Below are 13363 nucleotides of genomic sequence, written 5' to 3'. Positions count from 1 at the left end.
CCCGAGCACCGATGGTGAGAGGACCCTATTGTTTTTGCTCCGTTTATTATTATTCTTCTTCTTCTTCTCCAAAGTGAATCGCTTTTTAGAGGGCCTAAACATGCTCGAAAACTCATGAAACTTTGCACACGCTTCAGAAGTGGTGAAAATTTACGTGTGATATGGTTTTCAGAATTGGGGGGGGCAAATTCGGTAAATTATTGCCCCCACATTTTGCCCCGGCTCCTGGTTTCACGTACAGGTATGAAATTTGGTACATACATGTAATGACCCAATACCTACAGAAAAGTCTCTTGGAGCATAGCCCTAAACACAACAGGAAGTGAGCTATTTTGAACTTCCTCCTAGATTTTGGGCATTTTTCGTAATTTCCTGATGTTGTACTTTAACGAACTCCTCCTACAGATTTGATCTGATCCTCTTCAAATTCGGTGAGTGTAATCTTAAGGCCTTTGTGACGTTAAATTGCGAAGATCTAGAGTTTTCGTCGAAGGGTGTGCCCTCGGCGGCCTGACAAACGTTCACCCAATTTCGGCCTTCTGGTGATATGATCAGATAAGTTCAATATTAATGTTGAATGCAGTTCCGATGTTGCTAGGCAACCACAGACAGCCTGCAGTAACTCAGCCATACAATTTCCAATCTGTCCCAAACTTCACATGTTTGATAAGAGTCCTGTCCTGAACACATGACCATGCTCATATTTGGTTATAGCAATAGCGCCACCTGCTGGTAGCAGGAAGTGTGGCAAATACAAAACTTGCTCGAAAAATCATGAAACTTTGCACACGCCTCAGAAGTGGTGAAAATTTACATGTGATATGGTTTTCAGAATTGGGGGGGGCAAATTCGGTAAATTATTGCCCCCACATTTTGCCCCGGCTCCTGGTTTCACGTACAGGTATGAAATTTGGTACATGCATGTATTGACCCAATACCTACAGAAAAGTCTCTTGGAGCATAGCCCTAAACACAACAGGAAGTGATCTATTTTGAACTTCCTCCTAGATTTTGGACATTTTTCGTAATTTCCTGATGTTGTACTTTAACGTACTCCTCCTACAGTTTTGATCTGATCCTCTTCAAATTTGGTGAGTGTAATCTTAAGGCATTTCCTAAAGGCGCCGGGTGGCGGTGGCTGGGGTGCGAGGGCCCTTTTCATCGCTGCTTGCAGCTTTAATTAGGGCCCGAGCACCGATGGTGTGAGGACCCTCTTGGAATTGCTCTGTTTATTATTATTATTATTATTCTTCTCCGCATTGAATTGCATTTTTGAGGGCCTAAACATGCGCGAAAACTCACGAAACTTTGCACACGCGTCAGAACTGGCGAAAATTTACATCTGATATAGGTTTCAGAATTGGACGGGGCAAAATGGCTCGATAGCGCCACCTATAAAAGTTCAACGGAGTGCGCCTCCTGCAACGTTCCACGTACGTGCACGAAATTCGGTACATACGTGTAATGACCTAATACCTACAAAAAAGTCTCTTGGAGCATAGCCCTAAACACAACAGGAAGTCAGCCATTTTGAACTTCCTCTCAGATTTTTGTGCAGTTTTTGCCATTTTCAGGCCTCGTACTTTAACGAACTCCTCCTACAGTTTTAATCTGATCATCTTCAAATTTGGTGAGTGTAATCTTAAGGCCTTTGCGACGTTAAATTGCGAAGATCTTGAGTTTTCGTCGAAGGGCGGGTCCTCGGCGGCCTTACAAATTTCGATGTTTCGCCATGAAACAGGAAGTTGCTGTAACTCAGGCATGGAATGTCCAATCTCCCCCAAACTTCACACGTTTGATAAGAGTTCTGTCCTGAACACATGGCCATGCTCATATTCAGTTATAGTCATAGCGCCACCTGCTGGCAACAGGAAGTGACATGTTTAACACTGTTATGGACTCCTAATAACATATAAAAAAGTGCCAGCAAGTGCGAAACATGCTAACAACATACTAGAAGCATGCTAAAACATGCTAGCAAACTCTTAGCTAAGTGCTAAAGCATGCTATTATTGCAATTAAATAGGAATTTGCTGTAACTCAGGCATGGAATGTCCAATCTGCCCCAAACTTCACACTTTTGATAAGCGTTCTGTCCTGAACACATCTACATGATAATATTCAGTTATAGTAATAGCGCCACCTACTGGCAACAGGAAGTGTCATGTTTAACACGTTGATGCCATTCTAGCAACATGTTAAAAATGCCATTGAGGTCTAAACATGCTAGAAACATGTTAAAACATGCTAGCAATACTTAGCTAAGTGCTAAAGCATGCTAATTCAATGAAACAGGATGTTGTTGTTACTCAAGAAGGCAATGTCCAATATGCGCCAAACTTCACACTTTTAATAAACGTTCTGTCCTGAACACATGACCATGCTCATATTCAGTTACAGTCATAGTGCCACCTGCTGGCAACAGGAAGTGACATGTTAAACACTGTTGTGGACATATAAAAACATATAAAAAAAGTGCCAGCAAGTGCTAAACATGCTAACAACATACTAGAAACATGCTAAAACATGCTAGCAAACACTTAGCTAAGTGCTAAAGCATGCTATTGCTGCAATTAAATAGGAATTTGCTGTAACACAGGCATGGAATGTCCAATCTGCCCCAAACTTCACACGTTTGATAAGAGTCATGGCCTGAACACATCTACATGAGAATATTCAGTTATAGTAATAGCGCCACCTGCTGTCAACAGGAAGTGACATGTTTAACACTGTTGTGGTCTCCTAATAACATATATAAAAGAGCCAGCAAGTGCTAAACAGGTTAGCAACATACTAGAAACATGCTAGCAAACACTTAGCTAAGTGATAAAGCATGCTATTACTGCAATTAAATAGGAATTTGCTGTAACTCAGGCATGGAACGTCCAATCTGCCCCAAACTTCACATGTTTGATAAGAATCATGGCCTGAACGCATGCCTATGCTCAAATTCAGTTATAGTAATAGCGCCACCTACTGGCAACAGGAAGTGACATGTTTAACACGTTGATGCCGTTCTAGCAACATGTTAAAAATGCCATTGACTTCTAAACATGCTAGAAACATATTAAAACATGCTAGCAATACTTAGCTAAGTGCTAAAGCATGCTAATTCAATGAAACAGGACTTTGTTGTTACTCAAGAAGGCAATGTACAATCTACCCCAAACGTCACACGTTTGATAAGAGTTATCTCTTGAACACATGTCCATGCTCATATTTAGTTATAGTCATAGCGCCACCTGCTGGCAACAGGAAGTGACGTTTAACACTGTTCTTGACTCCTAATAACATATAAAAAAATGCCAGTAGGTGCTAAACATCCTACCAACATACTAGAGACATGCTAAAACATAATAGCAAACACTTAGCTAAGTGCTAAAGAATGATATTACTGCAATTAAATATGAATTTGCTGTAACTCAGGCATGGAATGTCCAATCTGCCCCAAACTTCACACTTTTGATAAGCGTTCTGTCCTGAACACATGACCATGCTTATATTCAGTTACAGTCATAGCGCCACCTGCTGGCAACAGGAAGTGACATGTTTAACACTGTTGTGGACTCCTAATAACATATAAAAAAGTGCCAGCAAGTGTTAAACATGCTAACAACATACTAGAAACATGCTAAAACATGCTAGCAAACTCTTAGCCAAGTGCTAAAGCATGCTATTATTGCAATTAAATAGGAATTTGCTGTAACTCAGGCATGGAATGTCCAATCTGCCCCAAACTTCACACTTTTGATAAGAGTCATGGCCTGAACACATCTACATGAGAATGTTCAGTTATAGTAATAGCGCCACCAACTGGCAACAGGAAGTGACATGTTTAACACGTTGATGCCGTTCTAGCAACATGTTAAAACATGCTAACAATGCTTAGCTAAGTTCTAAAGAATGCTAATTCAATGAAACATGACTTTGTTGTTACTCAAGAAGGCAATGTCCAATTTGCACCAAACTTCACATGTTTGATAAGAGTTCTGTCCTGAACACACATCCATGCTCATATTCAGTTATAGTCATAACGCCACCTACTGGCAACAGAAACTGACATGGTTAACACAGTAATGCAGTACTAACCACATAATTATTGTGTACTAAGCATGCTAGAAACAGACTGAACATGCTAGCAACACTTAGCTGAGTCATGAAGCATGCTATTATCACCATTATACAAAACATTTTGTAACTGACTTTGACATACTCTTACTATATATACCTCCTTAAATGTACATTTCCCAACCATGCTCTGCCTTCCTAAAGCCACCGAGTGTTGATGGCACGGGTGCGAGGGCCCTTTCATCGCTGCTTGCAGCTTTAATTTTTATTATTATTCTTCCGCCATAAAACGCATCGTGCAGCCCAAACCGTAAGTGCTGGAGACTTGAAACTTTGCCAGATGGTAGTACAAAAATCGAGGAGAGGTTATCAAATTATGACCCCGATTGGCCAATAGGTGGCGCTATAGTAAGCAAAAGTATGAAATCGCTAATAACTCCTAGACGGTTTGTCGTAGACTCAAGTGTCTTATATCACTGTAATCCTTGGGTCAAGACGGACAAAATGTATATCTCCGATTTCATTTCCGGTATGCAAATTTTTTCGCCATTTTTAATTTTGTCAAAAACCTACTTTTGCAAACTAGTCTGTGGTTTTTCGCCCGATCGGAACCAAACCAGTGCAGAAATATTCTTTGGAGTCTGTTAAGTAATAATTATCGAAAAAAAGTGGAAATTTCCATTCACGGTCGCTAGGGGGTGCAAAATTAACGCTGTGGGAGGAGCCTATTTTACTAAAATGGCTATAACTCAAGAAGTAATTTAGTAAACTTCACCAAACTTGGTACACATATGTAGGACGTCAATCTGAGGTGAAAGTAAAAAAAATGCGTCGATTGGCCACATGGTGGCGCTATAAAACAAATAAAACGTATAGACACCTGACCGTTTTTCCGAATGACTTGAAATTTGGTATGCAGTGTCTTGGCCCAAGGGGCCATGTAGGTATAAAAGGATATTGGCGTATCTCGAAAAACATGGCCGCCATTGGCCAATGAGCTTTGAGCACCTATTAAACAAGGTTAACGAAGTCCGATCGGAACGAAACTCGATGGGCATGTTTGTCTCATGGCCCTAGAGGTCTGTAAGAATTTTGAAAGAAATCGGCCACTAGTTGGCGCTAACGAGTTTTATGGCTCTGTAATCAGGTGGTGTTACACATATTGTCACATAATGCATATCATTTGATAGATCTGCTCATGCTGAACAACTTTGCCTCTAGAACCATTGCTGTCAATCAAACAGTTCATTAAATATTCATGAATATGTTAAAAACCTACTTTTGCAAACTAGTCCCTGGTTTAAAAATTGGTCAGCCTATGTGTCATAACATCATTAACAAGCATGCACAATTTTATGGAGATCGGACGATAGGTGGCGCTATAACCTTTAAAAAGCTTTAAAACCATATATTTCCTATGGTATGTTGCTTGTATTGGCTGTAAATGGTCTTTTCCATCTCTGATCATATAATTTTCATATCATAATGTTCAAAACTAGTGCAATACAATTCTCTGGACTCACTAGATCAATAATTGTCAGAAAAAGTTGAACTACTTCATTTGGATAGCTATAATAGGTTCACTTCAAAATGTAGCCTTTACCAAGTGTCCCCGAAAGCCTATATCTCTTTAATGAATGACTCAGACCTTCTTAAAAACAAGTCAGAACATGTGAAATATCACTCTGAACATGCATGAAAATTTTCAGACAGATCAGACAAAATTTGCCTCTATAACAGTTAAAAAGGTGAAAATGATATGATTATAATGGCATGTTAAGCCAATAAGTGGTATTTTACTGCCCCCTGCTGTTCAAAATAGTCATTTTGTCATATTGTTCTATAATTTATATTTAGACTTTATAAAATCACTATTTTAACATTTACAATTACATTTAGTCAAAATCCATCTGTTAAAGTATTAGTATTGACAGTTTGATCACATCATACATTTCAAATGTCTGCATCTACAACATAATGTGTGTGTGTAGTCTTAGGTTAATCATCTGATTAATAGCTTGCAAAGACTTTGTGAAATGTTTATAGACCATTCAAATATATTTTCATAATGACATATCCCAATAGCATTGAAAAAACAACAACAACATTTGTCTTTGTGTGTGTGTGTGTGTGTGTGTGTGTGTGTGTGTGTGTGTGTGTGTGTGTGTAAACATGCATTATGGAGTTAAAATGGAAAAACTGGTTTGCTTTAGTGCAGAAAAATGGTGAAAATCAAGAAGTTTAAAGTGAAAGTGAGCCAATATGTGGTCTTCTCCTGCCCTCTGCTGGCCATTCTACTTATTAATGAAGTCTACTCACTTATGCTTTTGCATTCATTAGACACTAAAAATCACTTATATAACAATAAAACACTAAAAAATCACTTATATAACAATTACTATTGTAGCACAATCATATTTTGTCAGAGTTTATCACTTCATTTTTACTGATACTTCACATAATTGCTAGCAATGTGGTAAATCATGGTAAATCACACTAAAAACATGGTAAATCATAATAAATAATACTAGAATGTGGTGTCAAGATAAATCATACTACAATCCTGGTACATCATTCTAGAACATGGTATATCATGGTACATCATGCTAGAACATGGTAAATCATGGTAAGCCATGATAAATCATAATAAACTATGGTAAATCATGTTAGAATGTGGTATATCATGGTAAATCATGCTAGAACATGGTAAATCATGGTAAACTATGCTAGAACAGGGTAAATCATGGTAAACTATGATGAATCATGGTAAACTATGATAAATCATGATAAACTATGGTAATCCATGCTAGAATCACAGTAAACAATGGTAAATCATACTAGAATGTAGTATATCATGGTAAATTATGCTAGAATATGGCAAATCATGCTAGAATCATAGTAAATAATACTAGAATATGCTAAACTGTTGTGGGAGGAGCCTATTTTACTAAAATGGCTATAACTCAAGAAGTAAATGAGATATCTTCACCAAACTCAGTACACATGTGTATGGGTTCAATTTGAGGTCACAGTAAACAATTCTATGGAGATCGGACCATAGGTGGCGCTATAACTGTTAAAAAGCTTTAAAACCATATATATCACATGGTAAATTGCCTGTATTGGCTGTAAATGGTCTTTTCCATCTATTATGTCAGTGGTTACATGCTTATTAAATAAATCTTAATAACTTTTGATGCTTTTGTGCTTAAATGCCTTAAAGGCCTTAACTGCTTGAACCCCGATAAATGCTGCTTGCAGCTTTAATTATTATTATTCTTCCGCCGTAAAACGCATCGTTCAGCCCAAACCGTAAGGGCTAGAACTTTGAAACTTTGCCATATGGTAGTACAAAAATCGAGGAGAGGTTATCAAATTATGACCTCGATTGGCCCATAGGTGGCGCTATAGCAACCAAAAGCGCGAAACTGGTCATAACTCCTAGACCGTATGTCGTAGACTCAAGTGTCTTATATCATTGGAAAGCTGGACACCTGGAGAATAACATGTATACCTCCGATTTCATTTCCGGTATGCAACTTTTTCAGCCATTTCGAATTTTGTCAAAAACCTACTTTTGCGAACTAGTCGGTGGTTTTTCGCCCGATCGGAACCAAACCAGTGCAGAAATGTTCTCTAGAGTCTGAATATCAATAATTATCGAAAAAAAGTTGAAATTCCAATTCACGGACGCTAAGGGGCGCCAAAACGTACGTTGTAGGAGGGGCCTATTTTACTAAAATGGCTATAACTCCAGAAGTAAATGAGGTATCTTCACCAAACTTTGTACAAATATGTAAGAGGTCAATATGAGGTAACAGTAAAAAAATCGCGGCGATTGGCCACATGGTGGCGCTATAACATGAAAAAAACATAAAACAGGCTATAACCACCTGACCGTTAGTCCGATTGACTTGAAAATTGGTATGCAGTGTCTTGGTCCAAGGTGTCATGTATGTCTATGAGGACATTGGCATATCTCGAAAAACATGGCCGCCATCGGCCAATGAAGTTTGAGCACCTATTAGACAAGGTTAACGGAGGCCGATCGGAACGAAACTCGATGGGCATGTTTGTCTCATGGCCCTAGAGGTCTGTAAGAATTTTGAAAGAAATCGGCCACTAGTTGGCGCTAACGAGTTTTATGGCTCTGTAATCAGGTGGTGTTACACATATTGTCACATAATGCATATCATTTGATAGATCTGCTCATGCTGAACAACTTTGCCTCTAGAACCATTGCTGTCAATCAAACAGTTCATTAAATATTCATGAATATGTTAAAAACCTACTTTTGCAAACTAGTCCCTGGTTTATCGCCCGATCGGAACCAGACTAGTCTAGGACAATTCTCCGGACTCTCTAGATCAATAATTATCAAAAAAAAGTTGAACTTTTGTATTTGTTTGGCTGTAATAGGGTCATTTATAAAATGGGCGTGGCAAAATACACTAAAAAGACTATAAATCCTAAATGAAAACTCAGAACTTCACAAAAATTGGTGAGCATATGTGACATAACATCACAAACAAGCATGCAAACTTTTATGGAGATCGGACCAAAGGTGGCGCTATAACAGTTAAAAGGCTTTAAAACCATATATTTCCTATGGTAAACTGCCTGTATTGGCTGTAAATGGTCTTTTCCATCTCTGATCATATAATTTTCATATCATAATGTTCAAAACTAGTGCAATACAATTCTCTGGACTCACTAGATCAATAATTGTCAGAAAAAGTTGAACTACTTCATTTGGATAGCTATAATAGGTTCACTTCAAAATGTAGACTTTACCTAGTGTCCCTGAAAGCCTATATATATTTAATGAATGCTCAAGACCTTCTTACAAATAAGTCAGAACATGTGAAATATCACTCTGAACATGCATGAAAATTTTCAGACAGATCGGACAAAATTTGCCTCTTTAACAGTTAAAAAGGTGAAAATGATATGAATATAATGGCATATTAAGCCAATAAGTGGTATTTTACTGCCCCCTGCTGTTTAAAATAGACATTTTGTCATATTGTTCTATAATTTATATTTAGACTTTATAAAATCACTATTTTAACATTTACAATTACATTTAGTCAAAATCTATCTGTTAAAGTATTAGTATTGACAGTTTGATCACATCATACAGTTCAAATGTCTGTATCTACAACATAATGTGTGTGTGTAGTCTTAGGTTTCTGAATAAATTCTGAATCATCTGATTAATAGCTTACAAAGACTTTGTGAAATGTTTATAGACCATTCAAATATATTTTCATAATGACATATCCCAATAGCATTGAAAAACAACAACAACAACAACATTTGTCTTTGTGTGTGTGTGTGTGTGTGTGTGTGTGTGTGTAAGCATGCATTATTAAGTTAACATGGAAAAACTGGTTTGCTTTAGTGCAGAAAACTGGTGAAAATAATTAAATTTAAAGTGAAACTGAGCCAATAAGTGGTCTTCTAGTGCCCTCTGCTGGCCATTCTACTTATCAATGAAGTCTTTTTACATGTGATTTTGTATCATTCATATTTAGACACTTAAAAAATCCCTTATATAACAATAACTATTATAACAAAATCATATTTTGTCAGTGTTTATCACTTCATTTGCACTGACACTTCACATAATTGCTATTAATGTGGTAAATCACGGTAGAAACATGGTAAATCATAGTAAATAATACTAATATGTGGTATATCATGGTAAATCATGATAGAACAGGGTAAATCATGGTAAACCATGGTAAATCATGATAAACTATGGTAAATCATGCTAGAATGTGGTATATCATGGTAAATCATGCTAGAACATGGTAAATCAAGGTAAACTAAGATATATTCATAGTCAACTATTCTAGAACAGGGTAAATCATGGTAAACCATGGTAAATCATGGTAAACTATGGTAAATCATGCTAGAATGTGGTATATCATGGTAAATCATGCTAGAACATGGTAAATCAAGGTAAACTAAGATAAATTCATGGTAAACTATGCTAGAACAGGGTAAATCATGGTAAATCATGATAAACTATGTTAAACTATGGTAAATCATGCTAGAATGTGGTATATCATGGTAAATAATGCTAGAACATGGTAAATCAAGGTAAACTAAGATAAATTCATGGTAAACTATGCTAGAACAGGGTAAATCATGGTAAACCATGGTAAATCATGATAAACTATGGTAAATCATGCTAGAATGTGGTATATCATGGTAAATCATGCTAGAACAGGGTAAATCATGGTAAATCATTGTAAATCATGCTAGAATGTGGTATATATCATGATAAATCATGCTAAAACATGGTATTTTCCATCTATGATGTCAGTGGTTACATGCTTGCTAAATAAAACTTGATGTCTTTTGATGTTTTTGTGCTTAAAGGCCTTAAAGGCCTTAACTGCTTGAACCCCGATAAAATACCTCAAAATAAGAACAAGACTTCATGCCAGTAATATGACAAGAAAACTAAAAGAAATACCAGAGAGAGAACAAAATGCAGCTGAAGAAAAAGAAAAGAAGACAGACGAAGCCAAACCTGCGCAGAAGGAAAAAACAAAGAACAGAGGAAAAGAAAATGCCTGTGTATTCAGAAAACATCCAAATCTGCAGCATCAAAACAACCTTGACAAATATCGACCAAAGTGTAAGAAAGTTTGAAAGGCATTTCAGGTTTAACCACAAATATCTGTACATACACTGCCTATATATGATGTGGTTGTTAATAAGAGTTGCAGTGCAGATATATGTAAAAAACCTGTGTTGTGACATTCATTTAATGCCATACATTCATATTCAGGGTGGAATATGATCATGACTGGTAGCCTGAACGTCTGTTTGTTTGCTTTCAGTCTCTCTTGATCTAGACGGACCTGTAGAGTGTCGCTCTGGTGAAGAGAAATTCAAAGATAAGGTGAGAGATTCACAGCTAATAATCATAGAATAAATCCGCACGTGTTTTGATTTTTAACATTGTGTTTTTCTCTTCAGAAAGCAGCAGTTTTTCTCATCTAACTGGCAGAATGTTCTTCACATCACTTTCAGTCGATGATTCAGAATGAGACTGAAATACAAAGCACTAATATTTTCCTCTGAAAACGCTCCGTTTTTAAGTGTTCATGACTATAACTAAAACTGTACTGTGTGCAAACTGATTTTTTTTTTAATTTAATACTGTGTACACAGGCAGACAATATTAAAGGTCCCGTATTATGCAAAATTCACTTTTGCATGCTGTTTGGACATAAATGTGTGTTGGCAGTGTGTGTACACAACCAGCCAATAGTGATAAAAATCCACTCACTCCTTTTTTATTAATCCCCATAATAAATCATGAGCAGTGTCTCCCAACGACCTGTTTTCAGAATGCTGTTTTAGTGACGTCACTAAGCACAGGCCCCGCCCACGAGTGTTGACAGACACTGCCGTTCTAACATAGACCCGCCCTGATCGAGTTCACAGCTGCTGCACTGACGAGAATGTCTCCCAAGCGTTGTAGGTGTTGTGTGGCTGGATGTATTAATCCACATAGCTCTCTCTATTTACTCCCGAAATCTGAGGCAGCCATGACGAGGTGGAATTATTTTGTTTTTAAAGAAAATGCTCCCTCAACTCTACCGAAATTCGTTTATTGCGCACTTCTTATAACTTACTGTGTTTACTCAGCTCTTACGGTGATTTTCTGAAGTAAAACTGATGCTTCATCTTTTGTGTGATGTACAATAAACTTTATTAAACTCATCAGTATATGTTTGATCATCATTCGGACCTGGTCCGAAACAGCAGACTTGTAGGCTATTAATAATGGATACATACAAGCAAATGACAAATACGTTATAACCGTAATTAAACTACTAAACTATACCTGTTCCATCTCTATACAGCACTCTGACTCTGTAGGCATTATTGTCTGACTCGAAATGAACACCGTTACTGAGAGTTTCTGATATTATCATCATTCCGTGAGATGAAATTGTCCTGAGAGACTGAGCACGAGCTCATGAAGCTCCGCCCCCTGTGGCGTGCAACAGCAGCTTATTTGCATTTAAAGGGCACACACACTAAAACAGCGCGTTTTTCTGAGCCCCAAAAAATGACAATTTAAACATTCCTTAAAAAATGATCTGTTGGGTATTTTGAGCTAAAACTTCACATACACACTCTGGGGACATCAGAGACTTATTTTACATATTGTGAAAAGGGGCATAATACGGGACCTTTAAAGAAGTAACACTGAGATCAAATTTTACTTCCGTTTAGAAGGTATTATTATCTTAAGCACCTTCAAACTGGAGTCAAGTGTCTCGTTCAAGTGCACAATGATCTCTGTTTTTGAGCTGCATGAAGCCATGATCGGCAGGGATTAAATACTTTATTAGTTCGATTCTGTTGAACACTTTGTGAAGGTCATGTAAGTGTCAAAGTGTATTTACTATATTGCACTGCGTCTGTTTATACCTGAAAGTGTTCGCACTATTCTCAAATGTCGATTGTCCATGTTTTTTTGCAATGCCCAATAAATATAAAATTTATCCAACAGACGTGGCTGTGTAAACCTCACTTGTCACAAATAAACGGTCTATAGAATATAAAGCAATCATTGATAAGTACACGTGCTTACCCTTACGGAAAAGAAGTATACTTAAAGTTAATTTTATGAAGTATACTTAAGTAATGTTCAAGTATATTTTTAAGTATACATTATGTAGTAAGTATACTAATGTCAATATGTACTAGTAGTAAACTTGTAAGTGTACTATTTTAATACTGCTTGGGACTAAATTGGCCCACTTTTAGTATATAAAAGTATATGTTTAAGTGTACTATAAGTGTAATAGTAGTAAACTTTAAGTGCACAACTAGTTCATAATTACGTATCTCATTTGTACTGCAAGTGAACTTATGGGTATACTAGTAGTTTAGTATTTTAATACTTGTAGCAACTTTGAAGTATACTTAGGGGTGTGCCGGTTTCAGAATTGGTGATGACGGACGTTCATCTGTTATAGGACAGCTTAGTTTGAATAAACGAGCAGACACTGATTAGCTATTTGATCGCGTAAATTTAAAAAAATTAAATTAATATTTGTGTAGTGTTCAATGTTGTTATCGATAGAGATACCCGGATGTGGTATTATTTCATGCGCAACCGCATCACAAAACTCATCATCCGCACCAACGTTTTTTGACCAAATTTCAAAGCCGCACCCGCCCGCCATCCACTGATTATTTTGCGGTCTATGGAAGATGCAATGCTCTGCTGATGCGAGCCGCAAGAAAGCCCTTGTCT

At 37.2% G+C, this 13363-nt stretch overlaps 1 long non-coding RNA gene across 1 annotated transcript; it reads left to right on the top strand.

Annotated features, from left to right (window-relative positions):
• Positions 1-8877: 8877 nt before the first annotated feature.
• Positions 8878-12612, top strand: LOC307144460. Its single transcript, XR_013818748.1, has 3 exons — positions 8878-10720; positions 10926-10987; positions 11065-12612. It is a non-coding gene; the product is annotated as an uncharacterized lncRNA (long non-coding RNA).
• Positions 12613-13363: the final 751 nt, after the last annotated feature.

Source organism: Squalius cephalus (genome assembly GCF_949319135.1).
Source record: "Squalius cephalus genome assembly, chromosome: 17".
NCBI classification, from domain to species: Eukaryota; Metazoa; Chordata; class Actinopteri; order Cypriniformes; family Leuciscidae; genus Squalius; species Squalius cephalus.
Note: the sequence above shows the minus strand (reverse complement) of the source record. Positions and strands in the feature narration are given on the sequence as shown.